At 48.5% G+C, this 25,081-nt stretch overlaps 1 protein-coding gene across 5 annotated transcripts in view; it reads right to left on the bottom strand.

Annotated features, from left to right (window-relative positions):
• The window catches only part of Elf4 (E74 like ETS transcription factor 4), a 42,495-nt gene extending 18,050 nt beyond the window's left edge, over positions 1–24,445 (bottom strand). For 3 of the 5 annotated variants that reach the window (XM_048336848.1, XM_048336851.1, XM_048336849.1), the window contains exon 1: positions 24,149–24,445. The gene's annotated coding sequence lies outside the window, so the exon portion shown is untranslated. Of the gene's footprint in view, positions 1–6,299; positions 6,929–23,837; positions 23,899–24,148 lie in introns of those variants that run through there. The other 2 variants (XM_048336850.1, XM_048336847.1) reach the window with 2 other exon arrangements.
• Between the last annotated feature and the right edge of the window lie 636 nt (positions 24,446–25,081).

Here is a 25,081-nt window from a genome sequence, read left to right as displayed (position 1 = left end):
CTCCTGATGAGTAAGGGCTCAGGGAAGCATACCTGGAAACCCTTAGGAACTGATGGGAATTTCACCTCCTTGCCCACCATTGCACGAGGCACAGATGGCTTGAGTCAGAGTTCATGCCTAGGGTCATTCAGCCATGGGCCTTGGTGCTATCTACACCTGCCCTGGGGAAGCTGAGGTGCATGAGCATGAGCACACCACAGGAGGGAGTGAGCAGGCTGGAGAAGAGGTGCCCTGCCTGCAATTCCACACCTTGGGCTCTCTGTGGTCTCACTGTATTTTAAAGCCAAAGCAAAATACAAGTGGTTTGGGCAGCTTCTGCGTCATTACAACGGGGCCCCCTTCAGAGGTTCAGACCCTTCCTGTTACTGGAACACATCAAGACAGCCTTCAGCGCCCACCCATCTGGGCCTCCCCTACAGGAAACAGCCCCTATGTAAAAGCCCCATCCACAGTCTCCATGTCCACAGTCTCTGGTGCCGTGAGGGAGTTGAAATCTACACCCTTCATCTGTGTCAGTGGTCCTCATAGAATGGTAACACCCGTGGCATTTTCACACATGCCAGGAAACATGGGGGCCAGGTGGTCAGCTAGACCACAGCAGCATAATTCTCTTCCAGCTCTTCATCCAACTCGCTCCTAAAATACCTCGTCCTCCCTGAAACCTTTCTGGAATTCTCTGGAAAGGAAGTGACAATTTCCTTCATGCCATTTCCCACTCCCTCAACACCCCTCCTCCACAACCACAAACAAAATGGAAACTACCCCCAGGAACAGGACAGCTGTACCCTCTACTTAAAAAACAGTCCCTCCTCTGGTTAATAGTCATCAAGCAGCGAACATGCCTGCTGTACTATGAGACCAGTGGCCTGTTCTTAAGAGATATAGGGCTAGTGTCAAGGATCCAGCCTACAGTCCTGACCAGAGCAGAATTAAGCCATCCACTAGACTCAAACCCACAACCATGGTCCAGTTAGGGCTGGTCTCCAATCAGGCAGGGAATGAATCCTCTATCTTGAGCAAGTGCCCAATGAAGGGGCCCCAGCCACAGCTATTTTGTCAGCTCCTTTTCTATCCCTTTCTTTCCTCCACCCCCTCCATTGGAGATGAAATCAGGAAGAGGGAGGGGAAAAATAGAGGTTTTGCAAGCTCTGTTGGTTGAGGTTTCTCTGTGCATATTTGCAAGAACTACAGCTTCCTTTCTTGTCCCTCTGTCACTGCCTTATAACAGCAGAGGGCTTTGTCACAATTCTGAAGGTAGGAGAGCCCAGAGCAAACCACAACCCAACTGCTCCTCTTCTCAGTCATCCTACCATAGCTCCCCCAAATGCCCAGGCCAGCAATGGGCACTTAGGACTGAAAGAGATGACTAGCTCCAGGTAAAGAGATGATCGCTCCTCTTTCTCCCTCGGGCTATGTACTCATTGGGGTGGGGGGAGCAGGAGGAAAACACTCTCCTGGCTACATCCGCATGAGCTATCATGACCCTGTGATCAGTTTAGACTGTGGTTTCTGTCATCTTTCAAGTAGGTGAGGGCTGAGAATAACCTGAGCTCACAGGGTACTGACTACCAGGCGGTTGGTTGAAAGGAGTGGATGGTGGGAAAGAACTCTGAATAACACACTCATCCAGGGCTTCAGGTGACTTCCCAGAGGGTAAGAGAATGTACGAGTGGACCCACTGCCCCCAACCCTGATACCCTGAGAGTGGAAGGGCTCTCTTCTTAGCTCACTTAGATTGAGGGCCCTACAGGGTGACAAATTCTGTTGCCTCCCCCAACGTGTCACCTCACCTAACCCTTTGGGTTGTGGTTATACAGCAAAAAAAGAGCACTATAGAAGGCCCAATGGGAGAGGTAGAGGAGAGGGAGGGCCAGGACAAAGACAACTTGTTTCCTCAGCCACCCAGAGAAAACCTAATGAGCACCCTCTGGAGGTGCCTGGGGCCACCACATCCTCATCTCTAGTGCTTCAGGGAGGAGGAGGAGAAGGCAGGGGCAACATAACAGGAACCAGGCCAGAGTCAAGTACAGGACAACTACTGAAGCCCAGAGAAGGCCCTGCACACCCCAAGAGTGAGGGCTTTTCAGAGGGAAGACCTGATTCTGACTTGGAACTTAGGCAAGCGACTTCTTCCTTTTTAAAATCAAGGTGATTTTTACCTAGTTCAAGGGTTTGTGGTCTGGGGCTACTTACTGAGTTAATGTGGGCAAAAGCTCCCTGTTGAGTCTTGAACAGGTTTTTCAACTCCTTGCCCTGATTTGTGCTTGGTTATTTTGCTCATTAAGTAGTCAGAATCTTGTATTACCTGGATGGAGAGGAAGAAAGGGGACTGGCGATGGAAGAATAAAATGAAGTCTGAGGGGACAAAACCAACAATGATAAAATTATGCAACAGCCAGGCACAGTGGCACATATTGATTGGTGGTCCCTACTACTCAGGAGGCTGAGGCAGGAGGATTGCTTGAGTGTAAGAATTCGAGCAACATAATGAGGCCCTGTCTCACAGAACAATAAAATAAAAAAATATATATAGTAGAAGCAGCTAGTTTGAAAATGGAGGAGAGGGAAGGATTAGTGAAGGAGTTGGATATATGGATAAGATCTGGATTTTCATGACGGTGGGATTTGAACTTAATAGGAAGAGCATCTGGAAGTTATCGCAGACTTGTGAGCAAGGCAGAGGATAAAAAGGCGGTTCCTTGGGGGAAAAGCCATTTGGTCTAGGTACAGAGTAAGTCCAGGAGTAGAGAAGACAAGAAATGGAAGCAGAGCAGCTGGAGCAGCTGGAGCTCAGGAGGTGGATCCCAGGGCCACTCCAAAGGAGAAAACTGATAGATGGTTGGGTAATACAGTAACTGTAGAGAGTCCAAGATGTGGATAACTCGTTCCCCCTGGAAGATTGCTAAACGATAAGGAGTGATGGGGGCAAGAAATACTGCAGGACACAAAGTTCAGCACTTGGAAGGGTGGATTGTTGTGAAAACTCCAAGATTAATAAGGACCAAAAGGGAAAATAAAGAGACATTTTGCAAAACCCCCATGCTTTTCCTTTTAAACAAGGTCTTGTTATGTAGCCCAGGCTGCCCTCAAACTCACTGTCCTGCTGCTCTGCTTTCTAAGTGATAGGAATAGAGGTGTGTACCACCATGCCTGGCTCCAAGCCTCCATCTTGCCTGAGACTAGGGCTGCAGAGCAGCAGTGCCTAGACAGGTGCTACTTGCATATGGAGTGAATATAACAAAATGCAGTGGCAACAGTGTATGTGCTGAATGGCACATACACACTTCGGGTCCTCAGCAAAACCTGCTGGCTGCCACTGTAGAGGGAGGCAGGAAGGGAAAGAACAGAAACACTGACCAGAAACTAATTAAATTCATTAGTGAGGTTTTTTAGAAGCTGGGGTAATCTGTGACTAGGCACCAACAGGATATTAAGTCAGATAACTTTTTATTGAAGGTACAGTGCTCTTTGTCAAGGTTGCTGCCAGAGTGTGTCCTAGAAACTGATGTGGAGGCTCCAAACTGGGCCTTCTGGGGAGGAGGGGCTGAGGTGAAGTTCTGTGTGCTTAGCATTGGCTGCCCTTCCCAAATGGTCCCTTCCCCTCCAGGCCAGTCAAAACAAAACTGCAATACTCCAGGCACAACACCGATGCCTCAGAGCCCTGAGTCCTTACACAGTACAGAGTGGCAGAAAGGCAAGATAGGAAGCAGCCAAACCTGGAGAAAGGGCAACTTGGGCTCCAGAAATCATTAAGAGCAACTGGTCCAGGGTTTTCCCTTCTCTCCACCACACTAATGAACCCTTGCCAGGAGCCACAACCACAAGAGACCAAAGCTAAAAGGCACCTGAAAGATCATTACATCTACCCCACTTCAGGCACCAAGTCTTATTATCCAACTTTAGACACCAAGTCCTGGAGGGATGGGAAGTGACTTATTCAAAGTCACTTAGCTAGTCACCATGACTCCCAGGTGACCCTTCTTCCTCCTTTCCTCATTGTCTCCCAGCATCCTCAACAAAGCCAACCCTTTCCTTTAGCAAGAATGACAGTGGCCAAAGATACGGGGCTGGCAAGTAACAATGAGGCCACCCATATGCAGAATGCATTTAAGTCTCCCAGTGGCTTCCCCACCTCCAACCTTTGTTCACACAGTCCTCCTAGGCCAACAATGTTTCTCCTCAGCTCCTGAGAGTCCAATTCCCATATGTCCTTCAGATTTGAAGCAAATGCCACCTTTATTGGAAAGCTTGGCCTGCCTCCTCCCTACCTGGCCATTGGTCCTATCCCCTGAACACCTTAGCTCAGCTAGTTAGCTCCAAGAAGGGTCACATGTCCAGTCTGAGGGAGATCTGTGTTGTGTTTTTAAAAAAAATTTTATTGTCAAACTGATGTACAGAGAGGTTACAGTTTCATATGTTAGGCATTGGATACATTTCTTGTACTGTTACCTCCTCCCTCATTCTCCCCTCCCCCTGGAGATCTGTGTTTTGTATGTAGCCCATGGGCTAAGAAAGACTTTTCATTTTCACAATGATTGAGGAAAACTCAAAACAAGAACAACATTTTATGACACCTGAAGATGATGTGAAATTCAAATTTCAGTGCTCCTTAATACGGTTTCATTGGAACACAGCTATGCTCTTTTGTTCACATGATGTCTATGACTACTTGGGCCTTATAAATAATTTTGAAAGAGTTCATAGGCATCCCAAAGCCAGAAATATTTGCTCTCTGGTTCTTTAGAGAAAACTTTGCTGATCCCTGGACTAAAGGCCTCACTCCCCTTCAGGGTGAATAAATTCATCAAGTTCATTTCCAAGAAGAATGTCACAGAGCCCTGGGGGTGGAGGTGCCTGTGGGAGGTATGGGACATTAAATACCAACTCAGCAGATTTTCATCAGAGAGTCCCAGTTCAGGGTTAAAGCCTTCACTTTTGGCCCTGGTTCATTCCCGCTGTGCCCTTTGAAAAAGGCACTTCTGCTTTGTCTGTCTTGGTTTCCTCATCTACATAGTGAGAGGAATGGGCTGGATGATAGGAGATCCTTTTTAGCTCTATGATTTCTAGAACTAGCGATGCATTATGTTTCCAGCTCACCTCGAATGGAACAGATACAGTCCTGCTCATTCGCTCTCTGAATTAGAGCTTACAGAAGGTTCCCAGCCCTGCTGTGGTTTTTCTGCTGCCCCAGGGAGGGCTCCACGCTCACCTGCCCTGCCCTCCCTTCCTTTCTGCTGACCTGTCTGCCCTGCTCTCCTAATGCCTCCCCTACACGGTGAAGATGAGATCCTCAGACCCAGCATGGCTCGCCCCTCCCTTCAGTTCCCTTCCAGTGGCTGGGCTGCAAGCCTCCCCTTTGCTGAAGGAAGGCAACAGGGAAGGGACTCTCACCCCTCTGCAGCCTCCCAGGGCCTACAACAGACTGGCTGGGGACAGGAGATGAGGCAGCTGTCACCGCACCCCTGCGCTACCAGAGGAAGCAGCCCCTCACAGCCACTTCCTGTCCCAGGGGTTTCAGCAGTTTCCCCTTCAGAGCCTGCAGGCCCTCCCAGCCCTGCCCCCCCAGGTCAGAGAGTACAGAGAGGAGGGTCCCTCACAGGAAAGCTGAAGGGACAGCTGTCTACACAAGGGGATACGGCAGCTGCCGCTCTACCAGCAGCTTCATGGGGAGAGTAAGCTGCACAGACAGGCCATTACCTGGTGAGAAGAAGAGGCCGTTGCCACAAACCCTCCCCAGTCAGTAGATGGGTGAAAATGAATACACGCTTGACTTAGCTATGGCCTTCAGGGATAGGCAGAGTGAGCCTGGCCTTGAAGAACTGGATAACAACCTGGACTGTAAATGCCGAGGCCAAGGACCAGTAGGGGACTAGCTTGGGAGTGGGAGGGGGCTTTGGATGAAAGAACAACTTGAAGCAAACGGGCCTTGGGAGCCAGGCCCTAGTAGCTCATGTAACAGTAGCTACTCAGAAAGCAGAGATCTGATGGTTTTATTTAGAGTCAACCCTGGCAGGAAAGTCCCTGAGACTCTTACCTCCAGCTAAGTAGCAACAAAAATGCTGGGCCTGGAGATGTGGCTTCAATGACGGGACACCAGCCTTAAGTGAAATAGCCAAATGAAAGTGTAAGGCCTTGAAGTTCAAGCCCCAGTTCAGGCACAAAAAGGAGAAGGAGGCCTTGAGAACAATAAGCTAAGGGTGAGGTGTTAATTCAATATTACTTCAGAATTTTCCCCTGAAGGCAATCATCCCTAACACCAGTGGACAGAGGTAACAATGAAGAGAAAAGTATTATAACACCTGTGGGTAGAAGGTTCTAGCCATTTCTGGGGGAGGGAGCAAAGAACTCCTCCTATTCTGAAGTGGCTGCTGATTTGGTGTGATGACTTACACATAAATACTTCTGGGTGTCTGTGCAGGTGGGGCTCCTAGCTGTAGGGCTGAGTGCATATAAGATATCCTGTGATCCTGTGACCACTGGGTAAGGCCTTTCCAAGGCTCTGGGTCAGAACAGCAGTAGGAGCCCAAGGTCTTGGATTTCTGCCCATCATCCAGGCCAAAACTGCATAAGGGTCTAGAAGTCTTGGTGCCTAAGATGAGGACTTAGAAGTGGATAAAAACAATCACTTTAGGCCTGCCCCTATGAAGTTCAAGTAGCAGTGAAAGAAGCCCAGGGAACTCCTAGGAAAGACAATTCTAGACAGGCCATCAAAAAATATAGTAGAGAAAAATGAAGAAAAGTGAGGGAAGTGAGAGGCTGTGAGGGGTAGGTAAGAATGTTGAAAGGGGTGACATTGATCACAACACATTGTATTAATAAGGTGCTTTGTTGAAGGAAACTCTTGTACAACTACTTAAAAGTTAATAAGAATATTCAAAAAAAACAAATGAGGGAGGAGGTAACAAGTTTGACAAGAAATGTACTCACTGTCTTACCTATGAAACTGTAACCCCCTCTGTACCTTGACAATAAAAATTAAAAAGAAAAATAAGGAAGTCAGTGCAATTGTCTATGTAATAGATAATATGAGCCAGTTGCCAGTGGCTCACACCTGTAATCCTAGCTACTCAGGAGGCTGAGATCTGAGGATCAAGGTTCAAAGCCAGCCTGGGAAGGAAAGTCTGAGACTCTTATCTCCAATTAACCATCAGGAAACCGGAAGTGGCGCTGTGGGTCAAAGTGCTAGCCTTGAGTGAAAAAGCTCATCAGTTCAAGCCCAGTGATGACAAAAGGGGGTTTAGGGACATGTACTCATATTCTTTTAATGGCTTTGTGAATATAAAGTAAAAAAAAAAACTATGTAAAACAAAAAATAGACATAATAGAGGAGGTAACCCTGTTCAAAGTGCACTGTACATATCTATGCAATGATCACCAAAAACTCTCATAATATTGATGGATGCTAATAAAAACAATGACCTGCATGCTTGTAGTCACAACACAGCAGGTAGAGGCAGAAGGCTGGAGAGTTCCAGGCCAACCTGGGATGTGTAGCAAGTACAAGAGCAGCCTGAACTATTCATAAGACCTTGTCTCAAAAAAAAAATACCATGTCAGCTCTGAGAGGTCATTTTTTTTTGCACCTCTGACCAAGAGCCCTGCCCAGCCAGGCATCCTGTCAAGAGAGCAGGGTCCTTCTTTTCCCTCTTGCTAAGTTCCTCAGGACTAAGAACCACCCACCTCCCCCAAAGTGGGGCCCCATTGCTCCTCAGGGAAGGGCCTGCTTCTCCACCCCTGCAAGTTGGAATATACACTGCTTCACAGCTGGTATGGGAGACGCCAAGGAAGCCTCAGAGACAACATCTGGATGTGCACCTGGGCTCCTGCCAGCCCCTCCCTACATCTGCAGTGCAAACCAGGCTTTGGTTACAGCCAACTCAAAGCTGGTGGCACGTGTTTAGAAAGCACAGTGAGCCTGGGAGGAGGGGGTAGAAGCACTTGAGGTCAGTGCCAGCTCAGGGCGAGCACTTGTGGGGCTGGCACCAGAGAATACTGGGCTCAGGACTGTGGGTGTGGCCCTATAGCCTCAACCATGGCCTGCTGGAGGAGGGGCAGAGGGGTGTGGGTGCTTGTTTAAATGTGAGCAAGAGTTTCTCCTGTGCCCTCTGATAGCACTTCAAGTTGCCTTCCCATGCTTCTGGGGATGGGGGCCAAACAGTAAAAATTACAGGGTGACGAGGTGGAGCACAGGGAAGGTGGCAGGGATTTACAGCTCTGGGGCACGGGCTGTGGGATTGGTGCAGTGCCAGGCACACTCTGGACATGATCTTCTTTCATTCTTACAAAGTGGCTAGTGAGTGGCCGAGCTGGAGGTTTTAAGCTAGGTTTATTTCCAACTACTACTCTCTTTGGATCTGGTGTTCAGTGACATTTATTTTGGTAATAGTCCTGTTTTAACAGTCCCATCTTAAAAACAGCAGGAAGGAAACTCAAAAGAGATCAAGCAACGTGTCCAAGTTGAGAAGGGTAGCAGACCTAGGCATAGTGGTACATGCATATAATCCCAACATTTAGTAGTCTGAGCCATGAAGACTGAGTTCAAGGCCAGCCTGGGCTCCATTGAGAAATCCTGTCTCAACAAGCAAACAAGGGGTAGAGGGAGATCTCAAACCTAGGTTTATTTGACCTTGATCTCAAATACCCTGCTTTCCCTTCTTTGAATCCTAGTGACTCTGAGTGAAGACTCAAAGTCCTTTATGAGTTCAACAGAAGCTTCTCAGGCCCAGGTTACCAACTCAACCAGAGCTAGCTCTAATAAGCAAATCTTAGCTTCCTAGACCAGGTCTGTATTTTTAAAAATGGTGTCAATTTGAGCTTCTGTAGGCAGCTGTGGAGGATGGCCATTATGGAGTAGGAGACTTGGGGAGGAGATGCGAAGGCTGATACTCCTGCACCTCAGGGTCCAGTTGGACAGTTTGGGGCTCTAGATCTGGGGTAGCTATGACATGGTCCTTGCCCCATAAATACACAGTTGTTCACAGCTTACATATAATGGAAGTGTGGCTTCTTATCATGGGGTGTTGGTTCACATTTATTCAAATATTTATGGAAAACTAGCCCTGAACATTTCATATATGCCAGACCATAGCCACAGGCTTGTTCACAGGGCCCACTCTATTCCTCTGTTGTGAGGTCTCTGTAACTAAGTTTCCAGTAAGCTGAGTTAGTCCATCTGTCCAAACAATTTTGCTAGAGCTCCTCTCCCCTCCCCCCCCAAATATATACAGCAAGTACTACTTCAAAAGTGAAGCTCAAGTGGCTGGGAAGAAGTGGGGAATGACTGCTAAAGGGTATGAGGTTTCTTTGGGGGGGGTGGTAAAATATACTGAAATAGATTGTGGTAATGGTTTACAATTCCGTGACTATACTAAAAAACACTGAGGTACAATTTTAGTAGATGAATTTTATACGTGAACTATGTCTACTATCACTGTTATTTTTATTACAAAAACAAAACCTAAGGCCCAGCAAGGGGCCTACCCAAGGTCATATGTGAAGGACTGGCTTCTCCCTCTAGGCCCATTCTTTCTATGTATTCAAAGAAGGAATATGAAGGATTGACCCTCACCCTATCTTCCCCACCCTATTGTCCCAGGCAGACATGGCAAAGCCTCAGGTATATGTGAACAAGCTTTGATATGCAGGCAGGACAACTCACCTAAGCCCAGCTGTAAACAATCTATTGTGGGCCCAAGGAAAAGCCACCAACTTCCTAGACCTAGTGGCGCTTTCAAGAACCTCTGCCTCTTGCTCACAACCCTAATAAGCCTGGTAAGCCTGGTCCCAAATTCACCCCCCCCCCACAACTTCCAAACCCCAAGGGAAGGTCTGTGCCCCTCGCTGTTCCTCAATAAACAGTCCTGGCCTGTTGAGGATAGAGTCTGGCCTATTCCTTTTCCATTCTCCTCCATTTTCCTAACAATATGCAATCTGATGGCTTGTGATTTATGACTCTAAGGCTCTTTTCTTCAGCAAGGCCCCCTGTCACCCTCAACATGGTTAAGTGCAGGGTCAGCCAGTGTGCAGGGCAGGTCCAGGCCTATGCATGAGGGCTGGGGGCTGGACCTCCCACATCAGGGAAGGCAGTGGAAACCCTCCAGACTGGGGGCTAGAATTTCATGTCCATCATTCTGGTGGCTCCATCCCTGACTCTCTGGACCCCAGTTTTCCCATCTGTAAACTGCAGTGGACCAGTCTCTCAATCCTGTGCTAAAGGCTCCACTGGCTCTGACCCTCTGAGGTTCTAACTAGAAGGTGCTGCTAGACAGAGGAAAACAGCCCTTCAGCCATGTGGCACTTTTCTGAGGCCTGCTGGCTACCTTTGACACAATTGACACAATTCTGGATTCCAACTGATACTCCTCACTGACAGTGATGACGACAAATTTCCTGTAACAATCAAATTCTCTCAGGCAATTGTTCATGTGAGTTTCTCCATGGGGGTAGTTTGGGTCTGATTTCCCCTGGCAGTGCTAGGTGGTAGAACAACCTATAACAGAGCCCCATTGATCACGTCCTTTTGAGATGTCGGGAACCTGGTACTTGGCCGAGTGCCCAGGCAGCCAGCCCCACCTTGTGCTGAGCTTGTCTCTACTGAGTTGGGAGCAATCATCTAGTGGCCACTGCTCTAGCCCCTGCTGGACAGGATGTTTCCACATCAAGCCCCACTTCCTGCAGCTAAGCCTGGGCTCCGGTTTCCCCCCTCTCCTGCCATCTGGTGGCTTGCCCTCTGCCCCCTCCCCTTGCTGGGTGTTTACAAGCTGCCTTATCAGCCTGGGGAATCTGGGCCTCACCCAGCTAGCGCCCCGCCCAGCCCAGACAGCCTGCCCAGGGCCCTACCTGCTCTTTTCGTCACTACAGGCACCCACAGCCCAGCCCAGAGCCCCTGGCAAGCAGGGGGTGTGGATGAAGGCTTGTGCCTGCCCTAGGCCTTCAGTGCCTGCTACAGGCACCCGTTGGCCCAGCCCAGAGCCCCGGGCAAGCAGGGGATGTGGATGAAGGCTTGTGCCTGCCCTAGGCCTTCAGTGCCTGGGGCCCTGAGTGCCAGTGTAAAACCTGCATATTCACAGTGCTTCACCAAGCTTGCGAGGTTGGGGAAGGCAGGATTTCTTTTTTAATTATCTTTATCAGTAGGCTGTCGGGACAGGAATGAGTTGTGCCAGGGCTGCTGAGGAGACTAACCTTAGCCTAGAGTGCATTAAAGGCTCGTCGGTCCTCAGCTACAAAGAGAAGAAACAGCCAGAGAGTCCAACTGCAGAGTGCCATAAATGCCCCGGGCTAAAGGTGGGGCTGAATGAGGGGCTAGAGGCTGAGTTAGGTAGCAAGTAAGGCTCAGTGTTGGCCAAAGCACACCCGGAGTTCAAAGCCTCAGTGGCCTCAGACGCTCTCTCCCACTCTAGGACCAGTTCACTTTCTCAAATACTGAGATGAGGGTAGAGAAATCACTGAACAAATCAAAAGACTCCAGAATGTTAGGAAAATGGAGAACAGAAAAGGAATAGACCGGACTCAATCATCAACATCATCAATAGGAGAGGCACAGGCCTTCCAGCGGGTTTGGAGGTGGTGCGAGGGGAGGGGGGGAATATGGGACCAGGCTTATAAGGGATCTGAGCAAGGAGGCAGAGGCTAATGGAAAAAAAAATTAGGTCTGGGAAGTTTTGGGCTTTTCCTGGGGCCCACAATGGATTGTTTACAGTTAGGCCTAGGTGAAATGTCCTGCCTGCATATCAGAACAGGTTCACATATTGAGGTTCCACCTGGTGTCTGTATGAGCCTGAGGCAATAGGGTTGCGGGTCAATCCTTCATATTCCATCTTTGGATACACAGAGAACGGGCCTAGAGGGAGGGGCAAGTTTTTCATCTAGGATCTTTGGATACATCAAAAGGATGTGTTGACAGGGGAGCAACATGGAGTTATGAGAACAAAGCAGATTCCCATCACAGAACACAGGGCCTCACTTTTTTTTCCTCAAATGTGCATAAACCAATGGGATAAAGGTGTAGCTCAGTAGTAGAGTATCTGCCTAGTAAGAACAAAGGCCCTGAGTTCAAACTAGCACTATTAAAAAATGTGTTTAAACTGAGGAGGAAGATAGGGGTGGAGATATCTGGCAAATGATGGTGTTGCAGGTAGTGGATTTGTCATCCAGGACTTCGGGCTAAAAAAATTTTCCAAGTTCAAGTTTGGATCTACATTCTAGGCAAGTCTCCTAAGGACAGGGCCTACTCACTATAGCTGACCCAGCCTCCAAGTGGGAGTCAGAGCCACACTTGAAATCCTGTTCATCTTCAAGATGCTTCCATTTGAAATATCTTTGGGGCTGTAGGTTGCAACATTCACACGGAAGAGAAAAATGCTATCCTTCAAAGAAATGTTATGAGACCAAGATCTTCTAGATTCTTAGAATACAATTCAGGAGTTTAATGTATTTGGGTGAGAACGGTTAGAAAAACTCTAAACTAAGGCATCTTTGCCATTCATGGGCTCTGTGACCACAGGCAGGACACGTCACATGGCTCTCAAAGCCTTGCCAGCCCCCACTGGAGAATTCCTGTTATCCCGAGCTCCTTACAGGCTTGCTGAGCCTGCACAATCTGTCAGTCAGACTCCACATTTCTTCCCTGTTGCAAAACTTTCAGAGTACCATCTCATCTCCCCAAAGACAGCCTTCCCTGCCACTCAGAAGAATCATAAGTCACTTAGTATTAATGTGTTAATAGCTGATATAGGGTTAACATGACCCTCTCTCCTTAACACATTTTCTTCTTTTTAAAAGGAATTTTTGTTTAGGGCTGGGAGTATGGCCTAGTGGCTAGAGTGCTTGCGTCGTATACATGAAGCCCTAGGTTCGATTCCTCAGCACCACATATATAGAAAGGGCCAGAAGTGGCCCTGTGGCTCAAGTTGGCAGAGTGCTAGCCTTGAGCAAAAAGAAGCCAGGGACAGTGCTCAGGCCCTAAGTTCAGCCCCAGGACTGAGCAAAAAAAATTTTTTTTCTTTAACAAGATCGTGTATCATAGTTCAGGCTAACCTAGAACTTGAAATACTCGTGCCTTAGCCTCCCAAGAACTAGGATTACAGGCATGGGCCACTGTGTTCAACTATGCCTGTCTATCACGCACAGAGTCTTGTTATAGTGCTTAGATTGGCCTCAGACTCCCAAATTTCTGTGTTCAAAACAATCATCCTCTTTAAGCATCCCACGTAGCTGGGATTACAGGCATGTGCCACTGTACTAAGCTCACTTTTTTTTTCTTCTAGGAAATTGTGTATCCAAAGATCCTATATGAAAAACTTACCTCTCCCCTCAAGCCCATTCTTTCTATGTATCCAAAGATGGAATATGAAGGATTGACCCCCATCCTATTGCCCCAGGTGCATACAGACACCAGGCAAAACCTCAGGTATGTGTGAAACTGCTTTGATATGCAGGCAGGGCAACTCACCTAAGCCAGCTGTAAACAATACATTGTGGGCACAACAAAAGCCCCAAAACTTCCCAGACCTAATTGCTTTTACATGATTTTACCCTAAGGAGGCTTCAGGATGAGTAGTGGGGGAAGACCAGGAGGTACTTGAGCTAGAAGATGCTGTCTTTTGTCCCATCATTAACTCTCCATGCCTGTGGTCAGTTAGGAAGATAGGGAATGTGTCTATGAAAATGTTTCAAAAAGCAAAAGACCAGGCTTGGAACGTGGCTTAGTGGTAGAGTGCTTGCCTAGCATGTATGAAGCCCTAGGTCCAATTCTTCAGTAGCACATAAACAGCAAAAGCCAGAAGTAGAGCTGTAGCTCAAGTGGTAGAGTGGCAGCCTTGAGTAAAAACAACCTCAGGGACAGTGCCCAGGCCCTGAGTTCAAGCCCCAGGACTGGCAAAAAAAAAAAAAAAGCAAATATCTAGGGCTGTTGAAGCAGAAATCCCTCTTTACTCCTAGTAGGGAAGATCAAGTTACAATCTTGGCCGGAGCCCCACCAACTCCTCCCTCAACTTCTTGAGCTGGCACAAGCTCCTCCTCCAGGACACAGGTTGAGATCTGTGGCAGTGGCCACAGCACAATACTACTTGTAAGGCCCTAGAGTCCAAACTCATCTGACCCCACCCTACCTACTCAGCCTTGTTTCCCATGATTTGCCAACTCAAGCTGGGCTTCAAGCCCAGTGGTCTCCTCATGGTCCCTTGAGGGAACATTCCAGGCTCATTCGCCGAGTTTCTCAGGACTGCCATGCCCTAGTTGCTCCTTTTTGGCTAATCAAATAGTGCCAGTAGAGCAAGATCTCAACCACGTCCCTCATCCTCAAGAAGCTAGTTATACACCCATGACTACAGTCTACATCTATGGAGCCTCTTCTTTAAGCAAGTCATAATCTTTATGTGCCACCACAAGCTCTCTTAGCCCACATGATCTTACGTTCCTCTTTACTTCATTTCCATCTCTTTGCAACAGGAAGTAAAATACATCGGATCGGGCTGGGAATATGGCCTAGTAGCAAAAGTGCTTGTCTCCTATACATGAAGCCCTGGGTTTGATTCCTCAGCACCACATATACAGAAAAAGCTGGAAATGGCACTGTAACTCAAGTGATAGAGTGCTAGCCTTGAGCAAAAAGAAGCCAGGGACAGTGCTCAGGCCCTGAATCCAAGCCCTAGGACTGGCAAAAAAAAAAAAAAAGAAGAAGCCAGAGACAGTGCTCAGGCCTTGAGTTTAAGCCCCAGGACTGGCAAAAAAAAAAACATGGGATCAAGGCCTACTTCAACGTCTCCTGACTCTAACATCAGACAGCAGTTGGGAATTGGGTTTATGTAAATCCTCAACCCATAGGTCCTGATAGATGGAAGGGCAACTCTGTAGATGTAAATAATGGCACAATTGGGAGACAAAGGTCTCCAGGACTCCTACATTACTTTTCCTTTCTTTCATCAAGTTTCTGTTAGGAGAAACATATGCCAGCTCAAGTCATCTATGCAAGCATCATTGATTAGGCAGTGAATGATCAGGTTATCATCAAAGCATTCCTTTTCATTGTACTAAACCACAGCGTTTCCATCCTTGGGTGCTAGTCTAGTCTGATCACTGGATCCTTAGGAAACGCTTCATGATTCTTGGTCAGGTTTAAAAGCCACAATGATCCCAGAAAATGGGATGTGAAGGACAACTTTTTTGTCATGAGACATGGTGTTGGAACTGGAGGTGTGGCTCGGGACTGCAGGTATATATATCTATATATATATATACCTCTGTGCCCAGACAAACGTTTGCTAGAAGAGATTTCTAGTCTTCTTGACAGACAAGGTTGAAAGGGTTGTGACTGGTATATACTCCAAAAATGGGCTATATAAGTGAAGAGCAAATAATAAAAAGTCCTATTTTACAAATGCATAGTACAGTTAAGGTACTGTTTAAACTACTAATATCAACAAAATAACCGAAACATAAAGCACACATAATTATAAAATAACCTAATAAAACAAAGCCAAACATACCTGTTTTAACAATTAGTGCAATAATATATTCAAGTATTAAAAGAAAATGATGCCAACAACCCAATTCTAACATTGATATGGTATAGCTAAGGACTTAAAATAGCCAAAACCAAAGAAAAAAAGGAACAAAGCCGAAGGGCTAACACCACCTGGTTTCAAGAATGATTATAAGAGCCACGCGCCAGTGGCTCATGCCTGCAATCCTAGCTAATCAGGAGGCTGAGATTTGAGGATCAAAGTTCAAAACCAGTACAGACAGGAAAGTCTATGAGAGTCTTATCTCCAGTTTACTACCAGAAAGTTGGAAGTGGAACTGTGGCTGAAAGTGGTAGAGCACTAGTGAAAGAGATCAGGGACAGCACTCAGGCCCTGAGTTCAAGCCCCATGACTGATTAAAAAAAAAAGATTACAAAGCTCCGGTAACCAAAACAGTGGGTACTAGCAAAAAGGGAAACAAATAGATCTAATAGAATGTACAGTCCAGAAATAAACCCACACATTTAAGGACAACAGTAGCAGACTGACAATAGCTTTTTCAGAAAGTGGTACTGAAAAATTGGATATCTATATGTATAACAGGAAATGCAAAAGAAAAAAAAATAACCTGGACCCATTTCTACCACCACAAATATTAACTCAAAATGGATCACAAACAAAAATGTAATGCCTAGGTAGGCATGAAGAAGCATACCTATAACCCCAGCACTCAGGGCAGTAAGGCAGGATATCTCGAGCTGCCTGAGCTACATGGAAAGATTCTGTTTAAGAAAAAAGGGGGGGTCTGGGAATATGGTTTAGCGGTAGAGTGCTTGCCTTACATCCTCAGTACCACATACACAGAAAAAGCCAGAAGTGGCGCTGTGGCTCAAGTGGTAGAGCGGCAGCCTTGAGCAAAAAGAAGCCAGGGGCAGTGCTCAGGCCCTGAGATTAAGCACCAGGACTGGAAAAAAATTTAAAAAAAATAAACAAGAAAAAAAGTCAGGCACTGGTGGCTCATGCCTGCAATCATAGCTACTCAGGAGGCTGAGATCTGAGGATCGTGGTTCGAAGCTAGCCTGGGCAGGAAGGTCCAGGAGACTCTTATCTCCAATGAACCAGAAAAAAGCCAGAAGAGGAAATATGGCACAAGTGGTAGAATGCCAGTTTTGAGCAGAAGAAGAGACATCCCCCAAAAAGAACAGCTTAAAGTAAAAAGGTGTCCCATACCCAGTGCAAGATGAACAAGTTGGAATTTTCTTTCCCTAATGGTGGGGATGTAAAATGGTCCTTGGCCCAGCCTTTTTGGAAAACAGTTTGATAGTTTCTTAGAAAGTTGAACCTTTGCTACTATATGATCCAGTTATTCTAGTCTTAAGTATCTATTCAAGAGGAGAAATATATGGCTTTATAAGGATTTATACACAGATATTTATAGCAACTTTGTTTGTAATAGTTAAAGACCAGAAAAAAAATCCACCCAATGTACATGGGCTGATGACTGGATAAACAATACATTGGTTTTCCACACAACAGGATGCTACTTTGCAATGAAAAGAAATGAAATACTAGTATATACAACAACAAGGATGAATCTTAAAATAAATATGAAGAATGAAAGAAGCCAGACCAAAAGAGATGGCATGTTATATATGACTCTAATTATAGAAAAGTTTAGAAAATGCAAACTAATCTATAGTGACAGAAAGCAGAATGGCAGTACCTCTGGATGGGAGGGAGGACTGCAAGGGGAACGTGTTCACTCCCTCCATCCTGGTGATAGTTTCACGGGTATATACACATGTCAAATACTATCAAATTGTACTCAGAAATATGTGCACTTCATTGTATATTAATATGACTTCAATAAAGCCATTAAACAAAAAAGAGGAAGGACCCCAGAGGAGACAAAATTACAACCATCAGGAGTAACAATAGCAGTAACAGTAATACAATTTCATCATGTAACTTTACTCTGTCATTTTACCGTGCAGTAGCAGTTAAAACAAAAGCAGCCATAATCCAACGTTCTCCTGGAGTACATAGTCTTAGATGTCACCAGTGGGCTGAGATTCTGAGTCTTAGAACTTATCTTGAGTATGGATTGTGATAGGTTTGTGTGTTTTGTCTCTTGCTCATGCTCAACTCAATGTCACTGTCTCACTGAGCCTGGAATACCCCTCTAACCCAGTTAATGGTCACTCTTTTCTCTTTTGAAAAGCCATCTTCCTTCTCACCTCCAGGAAACTCTCCTTCGAGAAGTCTTTCTCTAGACAAGCCATCCATCAAACCACTCACTGCACAATCGGAAAATACTAGATGCTGTAGGCATCCTCCTATAAGGCCAACTATATATGTGGGGTTTAGAAAGTCTCTTAAGTGGGAGCTGGGCGTGTGTGTGTGTGTGTGTGTGTGTGTGTGTGTGTGTGTGTGTGTGTGTGTTTAGGATCAGTGTGGTGCCAAGGAAGTGGTCACCTAACAAGGAAGGTGCTTTCTGTCTGCATGGATTCTCAGAGTCAGTAGAGCTTAACTCGCCTCTGTCATCCTAGGAGGGTTTATAGAAAAAAAGACAGATTTATCTCCTCAGTGTACATCTAAGTACTTCCCTGTTATCAGGGCATCAGGAATTTGGAAAGGTTAAGGCTGAATTGCCCACCCTCTCATTCCTCAAGGCCTTATAACTGTCCTAACCTGATGGGTAGGGACCAAAGGACTGAGTGGAGTGCTGACTTCAGGGGTGGTCCGTGGGTAGTCCACTTTATCCTGGTCTCCTGTCCTAGCGGGTGGTCTCAGGCTGCTCAAGAAAACACAATCGGGTCAACAGTAGATGGAACATGCATGTCCCCTTCTGAGAGGTCTCAGGAATGAATGGTCCTCGGCCCCTGAGCACTCTTCAAGGCAAAGGCCATATTCCAGGTCAATGTAAAGCCTCAGCATTGGCTCCACAGGCACCCATCATATATGCAAGCCAAAGGGGGAAAGTGAGCAGTGGTCAGCCAGTTGGCTCTCAGAATTCTTCTCCCAGGAGGGCAATAACCACAAAACTGATGATTGCTAAATTTCCCTCAGGGGTTGAACGTTAGGCCTGCTCTCAAAGGAACAAACTTCCTGTGAGTTCTCCACAAATGATACTCAAAATGAAGACAGTGAAAAGAGAGAGGTGGCAATGTGATTGCAAACACTGAAGACTTGAGATCAACCCAAGCACTGCTGCTGCTCAAAAAGATTTCACATATTACACACACACACACACACACACACACACACACACACACACACACACACACACACTTTCCTTGGCCTCTCCTTACCCTCTGTGATGGTATAGTTTCCTTGGCCTCTCCTTACCCTCTGTGATGGTATAGTTAGCCAAAATTTAACTGGAAAACTTCCTTGGTGAAACAAGGAATAGGTGGGTATACCCTGCCCACACTGCTAGAGAAGTGGTTGATCCCAGGAGCCTGGCAAAGTCAGGGGCTTGTGGAAAGGAAACAATAAGAACAACAGTAACACAGCCACAGGAATAATAATAGTAATAATAATAATAGTGCCAATAAATACTTCGCAGGCAGTTGGCATGTACCACGTGCTAATCCAAGTGCTTTATAGGCAGTATCTCATTTAATTCCCATTCCAATCCTGTGAAGTAGGCATTGAAGACAAGAGTGGTTAAAGCTACCTAGCCCATAATCACCCAGCCATGGAGTAGTAGATCTAGGATGTGAAAGCAGAGAGCCTATGTTCTTCCTGTAGATAGAAGTAAAAAGTATATGGGGTCCATCTGGAAGACCACAGGAAGCTTCAGAAAGGACCAGTGGACTGAGAGGCAGGACCTGCCCACTGGGACAAGAAAATGGCCCATCCATAAGGTGGGGACCCAAGATGAAGTTTTATTCAACCTGGGCATGCTACTTAGCCTCTTGATTCTATTTCTTTATTTTGGGGTAGGTCGTGGGGCTTGAACCCTGGACCTGGGCACTAACCCTGAGCTCCTTTTGCTCAAGGCTACTGCTCTACCACTGGAGCCATAGCTCCCCTTCCGGTTTTCTGGTGATTAATTGGAGATAAGAGTCTCACAGACTTTCCTGCCCCAGCTGGCTTTGAACCACAAACCTCAGATCGCAGCCTCCTGAATACCCAGGATTACAAGCATGAGCCATGACACCCTGAAGCCTCTTGATTCTTGTTAGCTTTTGTGAGAAATGTTCTGTCATTTTCCCTTGTAGCCTCTCCTACACAGAACAACTGTCAATGTTATCAGTCTCCTCTTCACCCTGGGAGTGGGCTAGATCTCTACCTAGAAACTCACTGTGGAACACAATTTCCCAGCCAAGAAGCTGGGCACATGGGTATATGCCCTAGGTATTGAGATGTGCTAAGGAAGGGGCAAGGAAATGGGGGAGCTAGAGGAAAACTGATAATGGGGGCTCTCCAGACTTTAGTTCCTGGAAACCTTTAGTATGGAAACCTCAGTTCACTACCTGAACATCTGGGGTTCCATCAGAAATCTTAAAACCCTGGGGAAGGTAGGACCCAGCCAGCCATGGCTCCAATGAACACTTGTAGCATGTCAGTTTCCCATAGCTTTGTTTTCCTCTACCTCTCTCCTCCCCTCCCTCCCCTCAGTGGCCTGTGTGTCTGTTGGAGAGAGTTTGGTTCAGAATGAAATTTTCTCAGCTTGGGTGGCAGGGAAGCCTAGCCACCCTTTGTGTCTTATCAATACATGCTGGGGCTCCCTGTCTGGGCCGGCCACTTTGTATGTCCTGGCCACTTTGTACGTCCTAACGTGGAGATCGGGGTCTGCATGGAGCCACCCCCACTCGCTGACCTGGTCTTTTATGTGACATACATTTGCCAAACAATTATCCAGGCTCTGAAGGTCAGTCCGTAGCCAGAGAAGAGAGAGAAAGGCGTCTTTTCTCCCTTTTCTGCCAAGCAAAGTTCCCCCTCGTTGCCCCCGCCCCCTTTCAAGGTCTAGCTCTAGCTAGCCCGCCCACATCCTTCACAAAGCCTTCCCTCCCTCCTCTGGTTGCTGCTGACCTCAGAGTCCTGGTTGTGCTGGCCTCTGCTCCGAGGATCACAATTAGCACCTGACCAGCCCCTGGCCTAGCTGCTAGTCCTCGCCAATGATTGCTTCAGTGTCTTAGTTCTCTGCGCTCCACCACCTCCTTTCCTCAGCTTCCCCGCGGCTCATAGTTCAGGTTGAGCACACAGTAGGTATTAATAAATTTCTGTTGAATTGAAACTCAGCAGCTCCTATGTGGTCAAAACCCTCACAAGCACCCCAACCAGCAGTTTCTTGGCAACCAGCACTGGGGCCTGAGCTACAGGGCATTAGCTGCACAGCTGCTCTTACAGATATGTGAGGCTCAGCAGCCAGAGATTTGAAGGTAGGTTGGTACTGGTGAGAAAAGCGCCCCCGCCCCGGCCCCTAGGAAAGCACTCATGGGATTCTGGGTCCCTTATATGACTTTCCCTTTTCCCTTGTGGAACAAGTTTTCAGTCTGAGAACCACAAAGGGAATAAATTGGCAGCCAAGCCAGAAACCTCCTTACACTTAGAAAACAAGGAGTGATAACAAGGCCAGGTTGGTCCAGGCCTGAAGACAGAAGAGTACCCAAAGCCCTTCTCAAGTTAGCAGGGAAGCCTAAAGATATGCAGGGCACATGCCAAATGTGAGCTTGCCATTCTAGGGGATTTTGGGGGTATGGAGAGTGACGGTAAGTAATGCCATCCTGCCCAATACCCAATGAATCATATCCTGAATGCTTGCCACCTGAGCCTGTGCAGGGATTGGTCTTCTTTCTCATCTCATCCATCCAAACCCTAGGGCAAGCTAAGAGTAAGCTCCTGTGGACAGGCAGTAGCCAGATCAGGACCCAGATACAGTCTCTAGGGAAGGACAAGTCTCCAGAATCTGGGGTGCCCGGCTCCTCACACTCACTTTACATTACATTTTTACAGATGGTTTTTCCATTTCCTTGGCCCCTTTCTATATCCCCCTACTCACTCAGCACCATATAAGAAGGTATACGCCATCCATTTGGTCCTCACCCCAATATTATGAGGTAGATCTCCATTGCCAGATAAAGAAACAGAGGTGTACACTTGACTGGGGGCATATAGCTAGTAAAGGCTGGTTTTAGAGGCTGCAGATTAAAATGAGAACGTTGAGACAGGCACTGGTAGCTCATGCCTGTAATCCTAGCTACCTCAGGAGGCTGAGATCTGAGGATTAGGGTTCAAAGCCAGCGCAGACAGGAAAGGCCATGAGACTTTTATCTCCAAATAACCACCAGAAAACTTTAAGTGGCACTGTGGCTCAAGTGGTGGAGGGCTAGCCTTAAGCTAAAGAGCTCAGGGACAGTGCCCAAGCCCAGAGTTCAAGCCCCATGATTGACGAGAGAGAGAGAGAGAGAGAGAGAGAGAGAGAGAGAGAGAGAGAGAGAGAGAGAGAGAGAGAGAGAAAGAGAAAGTTGAGGGTGGTGCTGGTGTGAAGAACACCAAAGACAAACTCAGTAGAGTGCTCCTTGGGAAAGCAATACCATCAGCCAGTGTTTGGGCCTCTCCCCCACAAAAACCCCGAGTTTTGCAGACTTAGGGACATTTTGAATGACATACCAATAAGGTCACTAGATCCTCAATATCTTTACATTTTTTTCTGCAGTATATTGCAGAAGAGATGGGAGCTACTGGGCCATTACTTGGGAGGATGACTTTCAGGCCCCTGGCTTGTCCAGCGGTGGGCGCCAGTTCCTGAGTAACCACGGGGCAAACACAGTTCAGCAAGGGAGGAATGCCAGACATAATTGCAAACAAGCCACTCCTTCGGCTCACAGCAAGAGGCTGGGTGAGGGTGGCAACGTGGAGCCTACTTCATGCCCCCCCCCCAAGAGATCTTGGGCTTTGAACCCAGCTTCAGGGGCAACCACATGTAAGGGAGCCTCTTGTTCCCACTGGCTCCAGGTCCTTCCTGATCATCTTCATATGCCTCCATGTAGTTCTCACTAGCCTGTTCCTGCACTGGATGCATTCAATTAATGGTCAAGGAAGCTCTTTATAATCATGAAAAATCTCAGTTATAAATTGCAAAGCGGGACTGGCATTCTTGCTGCACATACGTGTCTTCTCAAAGGAGAGAACTTTATAGGTTCCCTTCACCTCCCTCTAACCTGGCATTCAGGCCAGGGGTCAGTTCTCAAGGGTTGAGTCCCCAATGGGCGTGCCCACCAGCTGTTGCGGCCAGCAGCCCTAGGGTGGTGACCTCACTTCCGCTCCTACCTCCCAACCTCACTGAGCACTCCTCCCACTTGAGGCCCCACCAGGCCAAAATCGAGAAGTCCAAGGTTAACAGTTCCTCCCCACTTTAAGAGCTAATTAAAATGATTAGCTACAACGAACTGTCAAACATTAACCAGAAGAAGCTGCAGGACTAGACAGGCCTCTATCTTAGACAGAGGGACGAGGGGTAGGAATCAAAAGTGCCAAGAAATCTTCTCAGTTGGGGTGTGGTGTTTGTTGTGTTGTTGTTTTTTTTTTTTTTTGGGGGGGGGAGCACCAGGGAGACCTAGGCTGAGCCAAGGTGTCAGAGAGTGAAGATGTGACTCTGGTTAGGAAGGCCACATCCCAGGCATGTAGTCCTGAGGAAAGAGCAGCGGGGGTGGGGGTGGGGGTGGGGGGATAGACCAAGACTTCATAAAGGGGTTGTCACTTAGGCAGTCCCCCAGACTTCCAAAGCAAGTCTCTCGTGGTGGACAACCCGGTGCTGGGCGGGTTCTGAATCCCCAAGGCTGAGGAGGGAACAGGGAGGCGGGAGAACTGGGGAGAGCGGGAACGCCGGAGCGGGAAGGCTGGGGCTGACTCGCACGGAAACTCCAGACACTGCCAAGAGGTGTCTATTTTGGCAATCCATGTCTCCAAGTCATAAGTTTACGTGAGTCTCTGTGACCCTCCGGCGCTTGGACCCAAATGCCCTTGGGGGCTGAGGATCCAGCCAGGAGCCCAGCCACAGTGCGCCCCATCTCCTGCCCTTGGGCGCTGAGCTATGGGGGGGGGGGGGGGAGGAGGAACTACTGTGGGAATTAGCCCTTCCACGGAACCACGAACGCGCGAGGTGCGGGACCATTGGCTTCCCCGCGAAGACTTGAGAAAATCGATCCTACTTCTAGGCAGGGATGAGAAGCCGGGGTTCGCAAGCGATCGTCCACGCGGCACAGTGAGGCAACGGCAGCACTCCACACACCCAAGGCTCTCTCACCCTACCCGCCCCCCCCACCCGGATCCGGGATCCCAGAGCCCTTGGATCTTCCACTCAGACAAACTTTTCGGGAAGGGGGGGGGGTCCACAACTTCTCAGAACGAGCGCCATCGACGTACCTGAAGCAGAGGGGTTTAGGGACCAGGCTCGGTGGCTGGGCTGGACTCCGTCGCAGGGGTCCCCCTCCCCGTTCGTGGGGCTGAGGCGCAGGTCCCCACCTCCGCCAGCCCGTCTTCTCCCCACCCCACCCCCCCTCGAAAGCCGGGCTGGGTGAGTGGCGCCGGGAGCTCGGCGCCCGGGAAAGGAGAAGTGGAAGTTGAGCGCGGCGCCCGGTCCGTCCCCGTGGCCGCCCGGCCGTGGTCCCCTCCCTTCAGCCCTCCCTTTCCCCTCCCGGCCCGCCTGCCCCCGCCGCACCGCGCCCGTGACTCACCTCGGCGCCGGGGCAGGCTGGTCCGGGCGGGTGAGGCGCACGTCTCTCCCACACGTCGCGCCGCCAATGGCAAGTTGGAGGGCAAGATGCAAATACCAGGTGAGACAGCGGCGCCCCCGAGAAAACGAATGGGGGACGGGGTGAGCACTGGGGGAGCTGGGTGCGCCCAGGGAGGGCCTGGCCAGACCAGGCCGAGGGCAGGGGGCGGCGGGGACGCGAGTCAGCAGAAATCCGCACTGAGACAACCAAGCGAAAGGGGAAATTGCACGAGAGACACACGTCCCCTCTGGCGGCGGCTGAGGCGGGCGCGCGAAGGAGGCAGGGCAAGGGGGAGGGAAGAGCCGGAGGGAGGGACCGACGGGAGGGACGAAGCACAGCGGGCGGGGTGAAGGAGGGAGGGGTGACGGCGAGGAGAGGCGTGGCAGTGGAAACTGCGGCCCTCCAGTCCGCCCCTCCGGCCCCCCTCAGTCGCCAGCTCGGCATGGGGAGCTTTGCCAAGGGCCCGAGCAGCCTCTCCTTCCCCTCCTGGCTAGTTCGCCCCAGTAGAGGGAGGCAAACTAGAATCCAGCGCCTCCATGAAGCTTACAGTCGGCGGGGGCCCAGGGGCCCTCAGCTCTGACCAGGCATTTCAGAAAGAAGTCCCACACAATGTCCCACAGAGAAATCCATTCCTCGAAAGTCCAGCTACCTCAGCCTGTGCACTCCACTAGTTTGAGGCTCCTTTTGGAGGGGGGGGGGGCCTTGCACTCCATTACTCCATGCCTCCCGTGTATGCATCTATTTGGCCTAGTGGTGGGTGAAGCCAGAAGATGCCCACAGAAAGTTCACTTTGAAAACAGTAGGTCAAACCCCAAGAATCCCTGGCTAAATACATTTTGCAGTTGGTGTGACTGGAGACTCTCTTGGACTTCCAGGGAACCCCAACCTAGGCCC

This window comes from Perognathus longimembris, chromosome 28, assembly GCF_023159225.1.
Source record: "Perognathus longimembris pacificus isolate PPM17 chromosome 28, ASM2315922v1, whole genome shotgun sequence".
In the NCBI taxonomy this organism is placed as follows: Eukaryota; Metazoa; Chordata; class Mammalia; order Rodentia; family Heteromyidae; genus Perognathus; species Perognathus longimembris.
Note: the sequence above shows the minus strand (reverse complement) of the source record. Positions and strands in the feature narration are given on the sequence as shown.